Raw genomic sequence first — 16,704 nt, forward strand, 5'->3', positions numbered from 1 at the left:
TTCTCCATTCCCTTTACCCCAACTCCCTGGTTCTGCTGCTTCCCTCTTGGACTGGCTTCGTCCAACTTGGACTTCATCCCACGGGGAATTCAGGCCCTCTACCTCCCAAGGCCACAACAAACCATTCCATGTTTCAGGAAGAGATATTCTGCAGCTGCTTCAGCAGCTGAGTGTGGAATGGAGATGGTTTGCTGTGGGACAGACCCGGTTTAGATGAAGTTTTAGAGTCACTGTGTTCTTCACTAAGAAAACAAATCTCTCTCCTCCTGTTTTCCTGTTTCTGAGCCCTGCTGCCACCACTGGGCTGGTGTGGCCCTGCCAGGCATTGCATTCCCCAGCCCTACATCCCTCATGGAAACCTGCAGCTCCCTGGCCTTGGGTCCCACCTCGTCCCTCTTGCACCAAGACAATTCTTACTGTGGACAAAAAGCTTTTCCAGCCGTCCCTGAAGGCCCCAGAACTCAACTGCTGCTGCTGCCCAAACCCAGAAGTAAGTTTGTCTGCCAGGGTTGGGGCTGGGGTTTGGGTGGGGTGGGAGAGGAGAGGCCAGCCGGCAGCATTTTGGGTTTTAAGGAACGTTTGAGCTGTCTGTGTTTCTGTCCTAAACTTCTGGGCTGATCCTAGGCTGATCCCAGGGTTTCGGAGCAGCAATAGGAAAAACCCTTGTTGTTTCTTACGACGGATTAGTGGGATGGGGGAGACCTCCAGGCCTTAGGGTGCCAGCCCCATTACCTGCAGGTGAATGCCCTTCCCCCTGCCCCAGCACGTGGCCGGCGACCCCGCAAGGAGCCCACACAAACCACCAGGGAGGGATGGACAAAAGAGAGAGTTTATTTGTGGGGTAGGGGTTTATAAGGCTTTTAGGAGGGTCAAAAGGGGGCCAATCACCAGTTCAGGGGCACAGAAAAAACCAATCAGGTAAGGGGTCAACAGCCAACAGGAAGGGGTTAACAAGGACCAACAAGAAACACCTCAGGACACCTTCCCAGGATACTCCTGTATGGGAGACAAGTCCCTCCCAGGGGGTGTCGGGAAGAAGAAACAGTAACCTTGCAGAAAATACAAAAAGCCATTTTGAAACATGTTTAAACCACATTAAAAACTTCTGTTTCTATAACATTTGTACTGTTTTCTTCTTTTTCTTCACTAGTCCATCTCTGACAGGACTTCTTCCATCCTGCATATGGCAAATCCATTGCCACAGCTCCTCCTTTTCTGTTTCCTAAAGCTGGATATGCTTTTAATGATTGAGAGGTTCTGGCACAACTGAGCAAGCATGGAAAGACACACATAAAGAGAAACACTGCGGAAAGTCCTAGTACCATAACTACAATAATTTTCTTAATAGTGGAAGAGAGGCCTTTGAAGGGCAGCCAGTTGAAAAAATCATCAAAGGTCAGAGGATCAACTTGCTTGATTTCATGAACTAAGGACTTAAGCTGATTAATCTGGGAGTGGATAGATTGGGAGTGATCAGAGAAGTTGAGGCAGCAGAGGCCTTCAAACTCCTGACACCCATGGCCATTTACTAGAAGGAGAAAATCTATTGCAGCACGATTTTGTAACAAGGCCTTCTTATTGGTTTGGGTATCTTGTAATAGATCATCAAGGGCAGCACTGGTGGCATCAGCTTCTTTTGCAAGCCAACATCCCATTCTGGTAAGGAGCATTAAGGCTTTTGTGGAGCTGACAACTGGAAGCAGACCACTTAGAATGTTTGCGGTGTCGGACCAAAAAAGCATGTTGGAATTGAATTCTGCTGTGAATTCCCTCAAGGACTGCAATTTTGCTAAGGGATGTTCTTCAACTGGAGGTGGGGGTGCTGCAGCCACAGGGACCTGCACTGCCTTAGGTGGAGAAGGTGGTTTTGGTTGTGATGGATAGAAGTTAAGAGGTGGGTGTAAACCTTGGAATTGCCTGCACACTCTATGACGTGGGAAGGGTGAGGTTGTTTGGAGGTTAAGGTTTCTTTTTGCATGACTTTTGGGAGGACTTACAGGTAAAGATTTCATAAGGGTAGCTGGATTGTACAGTGTTAATTTTCCAAATGTGCAGGAGCCTCCAGCAGCTAATCTGGGAATCATATTCCAGACTCTAAGTCCACAAATAAAAAAGATTCCTTTTGGAAGAATAACTGAATCAGGGGTAGTATGTATCTGGTAAGGAACCTCTTCCTTGCACCAGAAACTGAAGTTGGAATAAGGTCCATAAGAGGTGATATTAATTAATTCAGGAGGGGCAACATATTTGTTGTGAATGAAGTAAAAACAGAGAGGAGATATGATACTCCCCAAGATTTCTAATTCCTCAGGTCTCTGCCACTGATAGCTAAATGTCTGTCTGTCATGTGAAGTTTTTGCTGGTCTTGTGAGACAATGGATTTTTAAACTGATCATGGTCATCACACCAGGGGATATATTGATTTCTAAAATCACCCCATTCTCTGGGTGTCCAGGGGATTCCTACCAGACAGGTCTTAAAAGGGTGAGAGAGATCTAAGGTAGAGAGACAGATAGAGTCAGTATTTAGTGATTGTGCCAGGTTTAGCCAAACATTTTGACCAGGGAGCATTACCCAATTTGGAATTGTTGGAGGAGGTGTGGCAAGGGCTCCTGACGTTAAGTCTTTCTGATTTGCTGGTGTTATGCTGCACACAAAAACCAGGATTATCCCAAAAGTGATGCTGATGGGGGATCGCTTCCTGTAGCTGGTGCTGAATCTGCTGGTGCTGGATCTGCTGCTGGTTGAGCTGGGAGGGAAACTTCTTGGTGGATCCTCACTAGTCTGGACGGTATCCATCTTGGACCTGCTCCTGTGGAGACACAAGCATGTCCTCTTCCCCGGACAATTAGAGGGACAGGACCGAGCCATTCTCCTGTCAGGATATCCTTGTATTTTACCTTAGCTTCCCCCGTTTTTAATTTTCCAGCTCCAAAATGATGTCCAACAGGTGAAACATCCTCATGCAGCCTATTTAAAAAATTGAGCACATACAATGCCTTGTTTCAACGTTCTGATGGAGAGAGACCTACAGTTGTTTTTTCTTGTTTTTTCAGCATATCTTTTAAGGATTTGTGAGTTCTCTCTACTATCGCTTGGCCCTGTGGAGAGTGAGGAATGCCAGTGGTGTGAACTATTCCCCACATATTGAAAAATTCTTTAAGGGAAGCAGAAATGTATGCCGGGGCATTATCTGTTTTAATTTGTTTTGGAATGCCCATTATGGCAAATGCTGAGAAAAAATGTCTTTTAACATCTTTAGCTTTTTCTCCTGTATGTGCAGTGGCAACAATGAGTCCTGAGCAAGTGTCCACTGATACATGTACATATTTCAACCTGCCAAACCATGGTACATGTGTCACATCTGATTGCCAGAGATCTAAGGAGCTAAGGCCTCTTGGATTAACTCCTTCAGATCTCACTGGAGTTACCAACTGACAGTCTGGACACGCAGACACAATGGCTTTGGCTTGAGAGGTAGATAACTGAAACATTTTTTTCAGTGATATAGAATTTTGGTGGAAAAAGTTATGAGAAATTTTTGCTTTTTCAAAATTGTTGGGTGTAGGTACTGTGTTAACTGGGAAAGCTGAATTTGCTGCTTTATCTGCCACAGTGTTCCCTTCTGTAAGTGGGCCTGGGAGGCATGTATGTGATCTAATGTGAGTGATATAGAAAGGATGTTTCCTCTGTTGGATTAATAGTAACAATGTTTTAAACAGGGTAAACAACTTTTGATTGTTCAAATCTTTTAAATAACTATTTTCTATGCGACTTACAACTCCTACAACATAGGCAGAATCTGATACCAAATTCAGAGTCTGTGGAAAAAGTTGGAACGCTCTTACCACGGCTGAGAGTTCAGCAATCTGAGATGAACCTTCAACTTGATGAACATCTGTTTTTCATTCTCCTTTTTCAAACCAGGCTACCACTGCATTACTGGACCTCCCTGAGCCGTCTGTGAAGGCTGTCACAGCTTTCTTCAAAGGGCTAGTAGAAAAGTTATTTCTCAGTCTGGGTTGAGAGATGGAAAGAAACTCCAGAAAAGGAATTGCTGGTAGATGGGTTATCAGTTTGCCTGTAAAATCTGACATAACCAGTTGAAAATCAAACAGATGTAAATCATGATAACACAGTTGAGATTTGGACAGCGGAACATAAAGAAAATCTGGGTCCTTCCCTGACAGTTCTAACATTCGGAGTTTGCCTTTGTGACAGACTTTTGCAAGCATTTCAGGCACAGTAAGAATTGTCTTTGAAAACTGGTGACTGAGAAATACCCATTCCCACAAAAGTAATTTTTTGGATTTTGAGTCTAATTGTCCTATTACAGCAAAAGGCTGTTTTGGTCCACGAAAGATTAGCAATGCAGTAGGTAATCCTTCTACTCTCCTGTTTACCTGTTGTTCTGAAATTTTTTGGTTGATCACTTCAATAATATTTTCTGCTTCTGGTGTCAAGTGACGAGGAGAAGTTAGTTCTGCTTCTCCCTTAAGGAGCTGAAACAAAGGAGCTAAAAAATCTGTTGAGAAACCAAAAAAGGATCGTATCCAATTGAGATTTCCCAAAAGAGACTGCAGATCGTTTAGTGGTTTTATTTTGGTGGGCAAGGTTACTGCTTGAGGCCTAAATGTTCTCTCTTCTATTATCAGACCAAGGTACTTCCACGGAGAAAATTCTTTGTTCTTTTTCTGGGGCTATTTCTAACCCATGATTACTCAGGGTTTTTTTCACAGACTTATGTACCAATGTCAATTTGTCAGTATTAGGGGCACTGATCAATAGGTCGTCCATGTAATGAAAAATGATAGCTTCAGGAAACTGAGATCAAACTGGTTCAATTATATTGGACACCACAGGTTGACATATAGTGGGACTGCTTTTCATCCCTTGTGGCAACGTGAGCCAACTGAGACGTTTGGAGGGTTCAGCTGCATTAAGAGCTGGAACAGAAAATGCAAATTTGTGTGTATCATTAGGATGGAGGTAGATATTAAAAAAACAGTCCTTAATGTCTAAAATAACAAGTGGCCAGTCTGCTGGGAGCATGGCAGGGGAGGGTAGCCCAGCTTGGAGGGCTCCCATCAGCTCTATGATATTATTGGCTTCTCGTAAATCATGTAATAACCTCCATCTCCCAGATGTTTTTTGATGTGAAGATAGGAAAATTCCATGGAGTGTTTGTGGGGACTAATCTGGTTTTGTCCAATTGTTCTTTTACCAAATTATGAATTTGCCGCAATTTCTCTCCTCTGAGGGGCCACTGGTTTATCCACACTGGTGTGTTTGATGTCCATGTGAGAGGTGGTGCCTGCGGCTCTCCAGTGGCCCTCATCACAAATTTGGAATGGATAAGATAATTCCCCACTGTGTTATTACATCTCTGCCCCACAAGGTTAGTGGAATGTCCAATATAAAAGGCTTAGATGAAGCTACCTTACCCTGTGGGCCTTGGACCAGAAGTGGCAAAATGCTCTGGAGAGGAGTTTTGGATCCTCCTACTCCCTGGATGTCGACAGCTGGCCTTGTTGTACCCCAGGTGCTGGGCCAATCTTTGGCAGAGATTATGGAAATGTCCACACCCGTGTCCAGTAAGCCAGACACAGATTTCTGTTGGCCTGAATTAGGAGAGAGAAGAGTACATTCTATTATAGGTCTGTCAAGAGTAACCTTTTGAGCCCAATTTATGCAAATTCCCTGTTCATCCTGGGTTCCTTCCTCTATGGGTATGACCTGTGCTATTTGATCTTCTGGATTAATCACTGTGGGTACAAAGTTAGGTTTAATTACAACAGACACAACTTTAGGATCTTGGAGACTCATAACCATAGGTAACACAGTAATGCCTAATGCAGTTGCAGAATCTGTTCCTGTGATAACACATTTCCCTTTAAAATCTGAAACCTGAGAAGAAGCAGAAGCCAATAACACAGTGTGATACTCTGTTTTTTCTAAGGTTTGAGGTTTTGAAGTTGCTAGCTCCAATTAAAGGCACCTGTTTGGGGTTTTTGTTGGGAACTGTTTGAGAGGGGTAGATTAGATTGCTTAAAGGAGCTTTTTATGTCCACGTGCCGCTCTAAGCGCTCGCCAAGCCGTTTCCCGAATTCTGTGTTGTGAGGAGGCCTGGGTGAGAGTGGGTTTCCATCTCTGTCAAATAGAGATCGACAGTCTAGAGCCCAGTGTAGCCCTCTTTTACATCTGGGGCAAAGGCCTGGACGAATGGTTTTTTGAGAATTGGGGTTTTGAAATGTTGGGCAGTTAGCTTTTATATGACCTGGACATTTGCAATTATGGCATATTATTTTGGAGGGGTCTAGGGCTGCTGCTAAGGCTTGGGTCATTTTTTCTGCCGTCTGCTGAGTTGCTTCCGCAATTTGGTTGCCTAATTGTATATTAGCTTCAGCTAATTGGTTAGACATTGACACCTGAGCTTGGACCAGGCTATTTGCCAATTTGTCATCAGGGCTAATATCTTTACAAGCCTTTACCATATCCATGGGGGTAGGGTCATGAAGGTTTCTGAGTATCTGCTGACACTGTGCATTTGAATTGGAGATAGCTAGCTTCAGGAATAGGGCATCTTGTGCTTCTTTCACATTGATTTGTTTTTCTATAGATTCTTTTAATCGTTCTGCAAAGTCAATAAAAGATTCATCAGGCTTTTGAGTTACATTATTGAAAGGTGGAGTTGTTTGAGAGGCATCAGCTACTGATTGTAGTGCCTGTAATGCCATATTTCTGGTAGCAATTAAGTCTTGTTTTGGAATTTTGGCCTGATATGTATTTGCAGCATATGGACCCTCACCAAAAAGCATTTGTATTGTAGTTTCTATAGGTCTACGTGTAGTGGTACTAGTTTCATGAGCATCCTTTCTAATTAAAGCTTTCCATTCATCTAAAACCAATGTTATTTGCACCTTATTTACCAAGGATCTCATTATATCTTTTAAATCATTTGGAGTTAGTACAAAGGCTGAGAATAAAGATGACAGAATTCCCATTGCATATGCTGAATTTAATCCATAAGTTGTTACTGCCTTTTTTGCATCCTTGAGAAGGGGTATGGCTAAGGGGTCCCATACCGGGGGTGCACCTGGATTATAAAACACTGGATATGCCTGCAATAAATTTAAACCATTAACATGACTAGGAACGTTATTTATATCATTACAATTATTGGTATGGTTGGTTCCTGTGGAAGAAAGAAAAGGGTTAAAAGGAGAAACAGAATTGTTAAAATTATTTGACATATTTGAAAATGGATTATTGAGAGAAAACTGGTTAAATGTTGTTAAGGATTGTGAACGGTTTGTAGCTGGAAAACTGTTTGGTGAGCCTGGTGCTGCTGAGTCAGTCACAGCTAGATCCACGCTGTGAGAGGCGGGGGAAATCCTGTCCGTTAGGGGAGTGAGTCTGTGATGCTCGGTGGTGAAGGTGTTCTGAAGCTGTGGGTGTCCTTGCCTGTCGCGGCACGATGTAGGAAGAAGCGGGGGGAGCTGGAGCTGCAGGGCAGAGGTTGTCCCGTCCCCGGGCAGGGAGGGGGTCCCGATGACGTCATCCTGTCCCGCTCGGCATCCCTAGGGAAGGCAGGAGCTCTCGCTGTCGGTCCGGTGTGGTTGGAAGCTGGGAATTCCCCGCCTCCTTTGTTTGGCCATGCGGGGATGGCGGCCGGGGGCTGCGGCTGTGAAGCTGCCTGGGGAAGCTGCAGTTGGTGATCTCCCGCTGAGAGCTGCCGGGCAGGAGGGGCTGGGGCTGAAGCCACACAAACGCCTGCTGGATTTTTCTCGGCACAGCTCTGCCCCGAAGAGTGCCTGTGGCAGCTATTCCGTGTCAGGGGCGGTGGAATGAAGTTTTGTGTCACTGGGGGTGTGCTTGGAGCGCTGCTGCTAGTGGGTTGAAGAGAGTCTGGGCTCGGGAACGGCGAGATGGGATCGCCTGCTCTCGGAGGGAGAGGGGGTGGGAGGCGGGGAGGGGTCCCGCCGGTGTTGGCTGCGGGCGGCTCCTCCTCTCCTCGCCCCACCGGCAGCCGCGACGGAGGAGCCCGAGACGGGGCAGGGGCCGCCTCGGTGCTGAAGCCCGGGATGGGGGTTGCCGCCCCGGGTCCGACCCGTGTAGGGGGCTGGGGCGGGGCAGCACCAAAACCAGCAGCCAGATCAGGGACCGGGGGCGCGGCACCGCCATGCGCCGACCACGATGGGGGGCTGAAGGGGGACCCCTGCCCGCGGCTGTTGGACGGGGTCTCCATCTCCCCCCTCCCCCGTTTCCCGCGGCGACTTCGGTCGCCCCCCCTCTCCTAGATCCAGGAGGAAAGCTGCGGGGTTCTCCCCTAGGGGCTTGGGATTTTTCTGTTGCATTTCAAGTATTGCTAAGACGTGAGTCCGAGCTATGTTGGCATGTACTGCTGCTTTATCGTTGGAATTTGCAGCCATCCATATCTGCCTGCCTAATAAATCCCAATCTTTAGTCGTCAGACAGAAAGGAAGTTGAAAGTCATTTTTAACCATAACTTTGGAAAGGCATTTTAAAGCTGTTTTGTTAGTCAATTTGCCATTACAACTCAATAAATTTTTCAAATGCTTATAGTTCTCTTTTTCAGTCTTAGAGAGGGAAGCCCCCATTTTTGTTTGTTTTTTTGTTGGTTTTTTTTTAAGGGAATATGCCGGTGCCTGCTCCTACCTGAATGTCGTCAGGAAGGTTGAGGTATTCAAAACAGACTGCTGTCCCGTGGTGACATAGTTCGCTAATACCTTGCTGCTTAGACGCCGGTCTGTCGTCAGAACACAGACTCGCCCCGTCTGTGCCTTAGGGCTGCTTATATCTTCACAGAAGAGTTCAGACAATCGTTGCCTCACCACGAGGGCACCATTTAGGACGGATTAGTGGGACAGGGGAGACCTCCAGGCCTTAGGGTGTCTGCCCATCACCTGGAGGTGAATGCCCTTCCCCCCTGCCCCCCAGCACGTGGCCCACGACCCCGTAAGGAGCTCACAGACCACCAGAGAGGGAGGGACGAAAGAGGAAGTTTATTGTGGGGAAGGGGTTTATAAATAAGGCTTTTAGGAGGGTCAAAGGGAAACCAATCACAAGTTCAGGGGCACACAGAAAAAACCAATCAGGTAAGGGGTCAACAGCCAACAGGAAGGGGTTAACAAGGACCAATGAGAAACACCTCAGGACACCTTCCCAGGACACCTTGTATGGGAGACAAGTCTCTCACAGGGGGTGTCGGGAAAAAAGAAGCAATGACCTTGCAGAAAATACAAAAAGCCATTTTGAAACATGTTTAAACCACATTAAAAACTTCTGTTTCTATAACATTTGAACTGTTTTCTTCTTTTTCCTCACTAGTCCATCTCTGACAGGACTTCTTCCATCCTGCATATGGCAAATCCATTGCCACAGTGGCTCTGGAGGTCACTGACATTGTTCAAGGTGGAGGCCACAGCACTTCAAAAGGGAGGACAGGGCCACATGATCCTCCTGTGTTGCTGGTTGGTCCCCCTGTCTCTGGGCAAACTGCCCCTCTCCGGAGCTGAGAACTGAACAACTTTGTCGCTTCTTACTGCGAGCTGTGACTGCCCTGCAAACTCTGCAGGAACACCTACTTGTTCCTAACACCCTAAAGCACTCAAAAGCACAAGCACCCCCTGAGGCCATAGGTTAGTTTTACCCTTGGGCAGTGCATGTCACTGCATCTTTCAGACCAACCTGATCTTCTGTGGATACTCCTCTGCCTCAGTAGCAAAAGCCTTCCACTGGAATCGGGCTGTGATGTTACTTCTGTTGTGGATGGCCGGGGTTCTGTGGCTTGACAAGTTCCAAAGAGTACTTGTCCAGCCCGATGTTGAAGTCCTTAGCTTTTCCAAGAAGTCTGGTGTGGGTATCTCCGCCTGGAACAAAGCAAAGAGGAGTCTTTGCTCAGCTCCCTTGCTGATGGAATTACAAGGAGCAGAGCAAACCACAGGTAACAGAAGAAAGTGTCCAGCTTTTAGCTGGATAAGTAATTCCATGGATCAGTACATTTATCAAATGCCAACAGCTCCGTGGGTACAGTGTGAGGATGTCCTGGACATCACCTTAAGCACCTTATTTCTGGGTGGGTTTGTAGAGATTTGTCCCCAGGTGACAGTATTTACAGTGAGATTTGTCAGGTGTGCTCAGGTGACCCACTCAGATCCCAGGCAATTCTGCATCAAATTCATTCGGGTGACTCTAAGGAGCCCCACTCAGTCACAGCCCAGGGGCTCCTGAAGGCACCCCACGGGGCTCCTGCCTCTCCCAATCCCTTGTTGCTGACAAGCAAAGATTCCTGGGGGCAGGTGTGAAGAAAGGGAGGTCCAGGGGAGCAAGGGAAGTGAAGCCCACAGCAGAAGGGGACTAAGGTGAGGAAACAAGACACAATGCTCTACCACATTCAATATGACAAAGCACTAGAAAATCAACACCATGAAAGCCATCATCCCCTCCCTGTCCAAACCCACGGCCACATCAGTCTAGAAATATTTGATATCATTCTGATCTCAAACACCAAGCTGAAACATTTGAAATGAAAGAAAGAAGGGCAGAGAGACAGACTAAAAGTACAGAGCAGCTTTTATACGAAGACTGAATGGGGTTCCTCAACCTAGAAATCAAATAGGAGACAGATGGGAGAGGTTTGGAGAGCATGAATGGCCTGGGAAATGGAAATAAGGGACAATTTGTCACGATTTGTCAGCCAACAGGAACCCGAGGGCCTGAAAATGTTCTTAGACAGAAATTACATGCATATGTAGAGGACAACATAGAAAAGGGGTCTGTGGCAAGACAACAGAGAAGCAGCTTAGGGGACAGAGGTGAGCAAAAGACACATGACATTGGAGAGAGTTGGATGGAAAGCTCCCACGTCACAGACAGCACTGTCCAGGAACACAACTTCAGCCCTGCACATCCACACTGCAGTGGAGAATCAAGGTTCCTCCTTCCTCCACTCAGCAACTCCCAGCAAAACAGGATTCCAAAAATCTCATCCCTGTTTGAGGGCTTTATCCACTTTATCAACCCCCTAAACACGAACTAGTTTGCACTTTTCGTTGCGGTGAAGCTGGGACGGGGCGGTGCTGCTGGAGGGGAATTCAGGTGGCTGGGACAGTGGGGAGTGCTGGTAGAGGACTGGGGTGGGGGTGCAGGATGGAGGACACCATGCTGGCACCAGGGTCCCCCCAGGGATGGACCAGCACACAGCAACACAGCACATCCAGGACAGGGGCAGACTCAGCCTTGGCCCCTTCTCTGCTCACTTCTGAGCACTGAAACACACGGAGGCTTTGAAAGGAACAGTTCTACAAGTAGTTTGCAGAGCAAGTCTAGCGTTATTCTGCTTAGAAAGGGCTCTGCTGTTCGGAAGGACGCGGGGTGAGTGCACCTGCAGTGCCCAGCACTCACCTCTGTCGCAGTGCACTGCCAGGGATGTGGAATGGTGCCCGGTCTGCAGCGGGTGATATTCCACTGTCACTTGCTTGGCTTCACCAACATCGAGGGTTCCCGTGGCTGGGCTGACAGTGAAAGGGCTGCAAGACCAAGGGAGAGATCAGGACTCTTGGGGGAGGTTTGGGGACGATATTTGCAGTCTAGTTCACTTCAGCTGACTTGTGCAAGCGAGGAGCAAAGCAACCACAGTCAGCAGAAGACAGACAGAACACACAGCATCAGAAACAGCTACTGACTCTCTTTGGAGGAGATGCAGCCCTCAGAAAATCCTGTTGGATGAAATGAACTCATCTCCCCCATACTCTGCATGGAGGCTCAAGGGTCCGACTGCCAGCAATCCCAGCAGAGAATGGTTTGGGAAGAGCACAGAGAGGGTTAAGAGCTATTTGCATGCACAACTTGACACTGACTGCCTCAGGAATCTCTTTTCCAGTCCCTTCTAAACCTCATTCAAGAGATGCAAATGGCATCTCACCTGTCCTGTGAGATTACAGCCTAGGAATCAAGAAGGAGAATAAAGTCTTCCTTGAAGACCAGAGAATAATGAGTTTAATTTGCAGTGTGGTTGTTTGGGGTTGTTTTTCCCCTTGTAAACATCCTGGTTTAGCCTAAGAAAGGGCACCTTTTATCACATTTCAATGAAAGCTGCTAGAAGAAAAGGAACAATGAAAACTCTGAAGGAGTGCAACTGCAAATTGGAGCAATACAGTGACCTGGACACAATACCCAAAAGGAGGGTCCTGTTTACAGCCTGAAGGATTCAATCCCAGCTAAATGAAGTGCCATTAAGAGCAGCACATCAAGGGAGCTGAACAGGAGGTTTCTGTGTATTCCCCAGCGATGCAGTCTGGGATTCTGGAGTGTCATCCAGGCTGGTAACTGTTTGCTTGGCCCACCAGAGAAACAAGGGAAATCATTAGGCAAATGTGTTGGTGCAGCTTGGATTTAACAGGAGCAATTTAGTTTTGTCACCAGGTAAACAGTTCTTGCCTGACAGACACAAAAATCAGAGCTTTAGTGCTTCAGGATAGCTCAGGTGAGAGGTGCTTCTGCCCAGTGGGTTTATTGGCTGACAGTGGGAGGTAGCCATTTCAGAAGGTGATGGTGCTCAGGAGGGTGCAGACCAACCACTAACGTGTTCCAGCAGTCCCCAGGAAATCTGGGAGAGACAAAGCTCAGGGCTTGCATCCTGCTTAAAACACTAGAAGCAACAGCAGACCCCACACGTCCTGCCCCTTTCCAGCTGTGGCTGCAGTGCAGCAGCTCGGATGCTCTGGTTCCTTTGGGATACTCTTTCCCAACTCTGCCATCACCCAAAGGTGTTTTGCACTAAGACAGATGAGCTGCTTTACCTCTCAGTGCTGAGGCTGTAACAGGCTTCCAGGTTCCCGGTGTTGTGAACCAGCAGAGTCTGCTGGGTGCTGTGATTGACTGGACACGACGAGAAGTCCAGCTGGTCAGGGAAGTCCAAGACTGGGCGGGCACCAATGGCCCGGATTGGCACAGAGACCTTTTCCCTTTCACTGCTGCAGACAAGCCGGTGGAAATGATCCTGCAGGAAAAGAGACTGGCACAGCATTGAGGGCATTGAGTGCCATCCTCATGGCAGAAGAAAAAGTGGTGTTTTCTATGACCCTTTGTGGGCATGAATTGACCTCTCCTACCCCAAAAACAACCACTAATTCATACTAATAAAGGCTGGAGAACAGAGCATGTGAAAAAGCATCATTTTTGCTCCATTCCAATGGGAAAGAATAAAGCTCTCTGGATCATCTTTTTGTTCCTCTGGTATTTTCCATATTTAAATCCCTTCCAGTGAGCCTAGAGATGGCTAAACATCAACACCCCTCCCTGTCATTTCCCTGCTGTTCCATCTGCCTCTTCCCCTGTGAACGTTCAAGAACAGGCATGGAGGGAAAGCACAGCCCTCTAGGCCCAGCTGCAGGGCCTGGCAGCACCACACCATGCCAAGGTGTGACCAGCTCCAGGCTGCCTGCCCCCAGCCCAGAGCCGACCTCACAGCACGGGCTGGGCTATAACCAGTGTGCAACAAACGCCCTGGCTTTAGAGAGAACGTTCCTCCAAACTCACCTTGCTCCCCTCAGGGGTGAAAAGGATGTTTACAGTGCAAAATGAGCCCGGTGGGATCTGATGGCACACACCATTGGGGTCAACCAACTTGAAATAAGGTGAGCTGTCCATGGTGACCTTCACCAGCTGAGTAACCTGCAGGAAAGACACAAAATGGTGATTTTGCCACTTGTGCAAACAGGAGGAGACCTGTGTGTGCCCTGGTGACAGCCTTCCTTGACCATTTTCCCAAAAGACTTTTAGCTCTGGAGGTACAAGCACAGGCTACACAAGGGTGAACTTGGATCCCTCTGCCTGGGCAAAGCAGCTCGGCCAGAGGCAGTAGGGCAGTGCCTGCTGGGAAGGAAGGTCAGGCACCAGCAGTATGGAGATAGAACACCTGAACCAAGTCATCCTCATTTCAACAAGCCCAGAGAATCTGCCTGCTTCTGCCTGCACACAGCCACGCAGCCCTGTTCCAGAGGGAGAATGTGCTACCTGACGGCAAACCAGCACATTGTCCTGGGGGAAGGAAGAAATTCCCTTCTAACAGACTGAGGTGGAGTGGGGAAGTCCAGCTGTGGGGAGACAGTCCCATGGGCACACCAGCAGAGGAGACCAGACCCTTGGCCTTCCTGGGAAACTGAAGAGAAAAGGAGGAACACAGCAAGACAAAGAGACAAGCCCCGACACAATGAGATGGCAAAGAGAATTGAAATGGGCTGTAAAGAAGCAAGGGAGAAGCACAAGACACTGCCAGGAAAGGCTGGTGCAGAAGATGGGAGCAGTCAGCTTGCCAGTGAAGGAAAGCCAGACGGCCCTGCAGGCTGGGCCTGTCAACTCTGGGCTTGAAAGGTTATTTTCTGCCTGGAGAAACATGAGCAGCACCGACTGACAGTGTGGTTTCATTATTAAAAGCCAGTCTCAGCTCTCCAGGGGCTCTTGCTGCCTGGTGACTGTGGCCAGGCAGCTGCCAGTGCAGGCAAGCCAGACTGCTGGGCATTCCTGCAGCCACCCTGCTGCCAGTTTCTGCCCTCAGGGGAACACAGGCACAGGGACAGCAAACAGGCATTTGCTAGCACAGGGCTATCAACCCCTGAGCACCAAATCCCATCTCACAACCTCTAAACCAGGTGATTTGGACTCCCTGCTGTCTATTCCCACCAGCTTGCTCTTGGCACAAGAGTCATTTGAGAAACTGTTTCCTTGACTGAAATTCAAAAGGTCTCAGTTTTCCTCTTTACAGGGCAACACAATTGCTGACATTTTTCAACTTCTTCCTTCTCAGCTTTCGTGGGCAATTGCAAAACAATCACACTTGGTTCAAGTGAAGGTGGAAACCCTCAAGAGCCCATTGCTCTGGATGTCAGATACCAACAAGGCACGGCCAAAATCCGGGGAGAATCCTCAGCACGGGAAAATTCCCACCATCTTGCAAATCCAAGGTGGTGAATCTGGATGGGCCACAGCTGATACTTGCTCTGCTGTAAACCATGGGGGTTACACCACTCTGCTCTTCTTCTAGCACAGTGTTAAAGCGCCACATCCCAGCACTTACCTTGTCTCTATTCCTCAGAAGCAGGGCCGTTTCACAGACCTTGCCAAGGACATAGTTCTGAAACACCAGCTCGGATGGGACAGGCTCAAGGAAGGTCTTGTTCCGGTCAGGGGATGAGAACTGGAGAGGCGAGAGAGAGCAGGGAGAGGTTCAGCTGCTGGGAGGAAGGCTCGTGAATGACTCTGCTCTCTTGATCCCTGGTGAAGGACAGGCTCTTGGTGACTAGGTCTGCCCAGCTGCCACTGGGGGAACAGTAGCTCACCCACCTCTGCTCTGAGCTGATCAAAAGCTGCTGGACCACACCAAGCAGGCTCAAGCTGAGCAGCTCTTTTGGCAGGAGTTTCTCCAGCTTTCCTTCTCCAAAAAGCCAGGCAGCACTTACTTCCAGCAGAGCCCTGTGCTAATGGGGTCCCAGAGCTCTGGGCACTCACTGAGCACTCAAGCAGTAAGTGAAACTCAAGAATTTACATCAGACTCCATAGGAAACAATTTTTGGGTGACCTTTACTCTGAGGCAGGGAGACTGAGGCCCACACAACTCCAGACTCTAGAGCTTAGACACCAGTAAGAATAGAACAGCACCAGAGAAGGTTAAGGGCAAAAAGAAAGTACCACAGTAGATAGGGATAGGACAAATAAGGTGAGTGCTGCATGAGGATAAGGTTCCGCTCTTTTCTCAGCAGTGCTGGAGTTGTGTTAGACTGGGAGTAATTCCCTCAGGCCCTCAGCCTTCAAAGGCCAGCACTGCCACTGTGCAGGGAATCCTATGACCCCCAGCATTTGCCAGTGACAACACCAAAGCAAGAGGTGGCTCTTTCAGTGGGACAATGGAAAATGGCAAGCTCATGCCCTTGTGTCCTGCCCCAGCCTTCCCCCGCTATTGTGCCTTCGCCATGGTAGCTAAACTCCAGCAAACCCCACCAGCTTCAGCAGAAATTATTTGTGTTGGCTTAGCACAGATCAGGACTCCAGCATCTCACTAGGAGAAAACGTTTTGCCTTTGCCCCAGCAGAAGGAACTCCACCACCACCAGCAGTTTGCAACGACAACAGGACCCGGACACTGAGGGGTTTCAATGAGCTGGAGGCAAGGCACGCAGCCTCTTCAAGTGTCACATCAAACAGCAAGGAAAAGGGCAGGAAAAGGCTACCTTGGAACTGGAGTTCTCACTCGTGCCTGGGGGCTGGACAGTCTTGGGCAGCTTTGTCTCCTGAGGGCTGTCCGGCTTCTTCCTGAGTCTGAGACCAACCTCCCTGAAGTCAAAGATGGTCAGCTGGAAGGCAAAAAAACCAGCAAGAGCCTCAGAAATGCCCTTGTTTAGAAAGGCTTTTCTTGTTCAAGTGGCTCTGATGAGTCATTTGTGATCACAGCCACCAGGACAGTCCTGGAAGTCCTGGACCTGCTGAAGTATTAAACATCAGAAAATCAATGGTATAGAGAAGAACACACTTGCTCAGCCACGCTGTCATCCTGATTATCCTCCCTATGCCCCTGGGGGCATTTTTGGAGCCAATTTACAGCTCTAATATTTTTTGTCTCCTGGAGAGAGAACTGATTTTGCTTGCACATTGTAATCCTTTCAGAAGAACTTTTCCCTTTTCTCCC

General features: G+C 48.1%; 3 long non-coding RNA genes across 3 annotated transcripts; 1 reads left to right on the plus strand and 2 right to left on the minus strand.

Moving 5' to 3' along the window:
* Positions 1-99: 99 nt before the first annotated feature.
* On the plus strand, positions 100-1,722 carry LOC135406173 (uncharacterized). Its single transcript, XR_010426192.1, has 2 exons — positions 100-490; positions 1,151-1,722. It is a non-coding gene; the product is annotated as an uncharacterized LOC135406173 (long non-coding RNA).
* Positions 1,723-2,382: 660 nt separating this feature from the next.
* LOC135406196 (uncharacterized) lies at positions 2,383-6,113 on the minus strand. The gene is made up of 3 exons (XR_010426214.1): positions 5,445-6,113; positions 3,849-3,993; positions 2,383-2,812 (listed from the first exon to the last, which is right to left on the minus strand). It is a non-coding gene; the product is annotated as an uncharacterized LOC135406196 (long non-coding RNA).
* Positions 6,114-10,100: 3,987 nt separating this feature from the next.
* Positions 10,101-13,026, minus strand: LOC135406171 (uncharacterized). Its single transcript, XR_010426190.1, has 3 exons — positions 12,825-13,026; positions 11,428-11,552; positions 10,101-10,190 (listed from the first exon to the last, which is right to left on the minus strand). It is a non-coding gene; the product is annotated as an uncharacterized LOC135406171 (long non-coding RNA).
* Between the last annotated feature and the right edge of the window lie 3,678 nt (positions 13,027-16,704).

The sequence above is a fragment of the Pseudopipra pipra genome, chromosome W, assembly GCF_036250125.1.
Source record: "Pseudopipra pipra isolate bDixPip1 chromosome W, bDixPip1.hap1, whole genome shotgun sequence".
NCBI classification, from domain to species: Eukaryota; Metazoa; Chordata; class Aves; order Passeriformes; family Pipridae; genus Pseudopipra; species Pseudopipra pipra.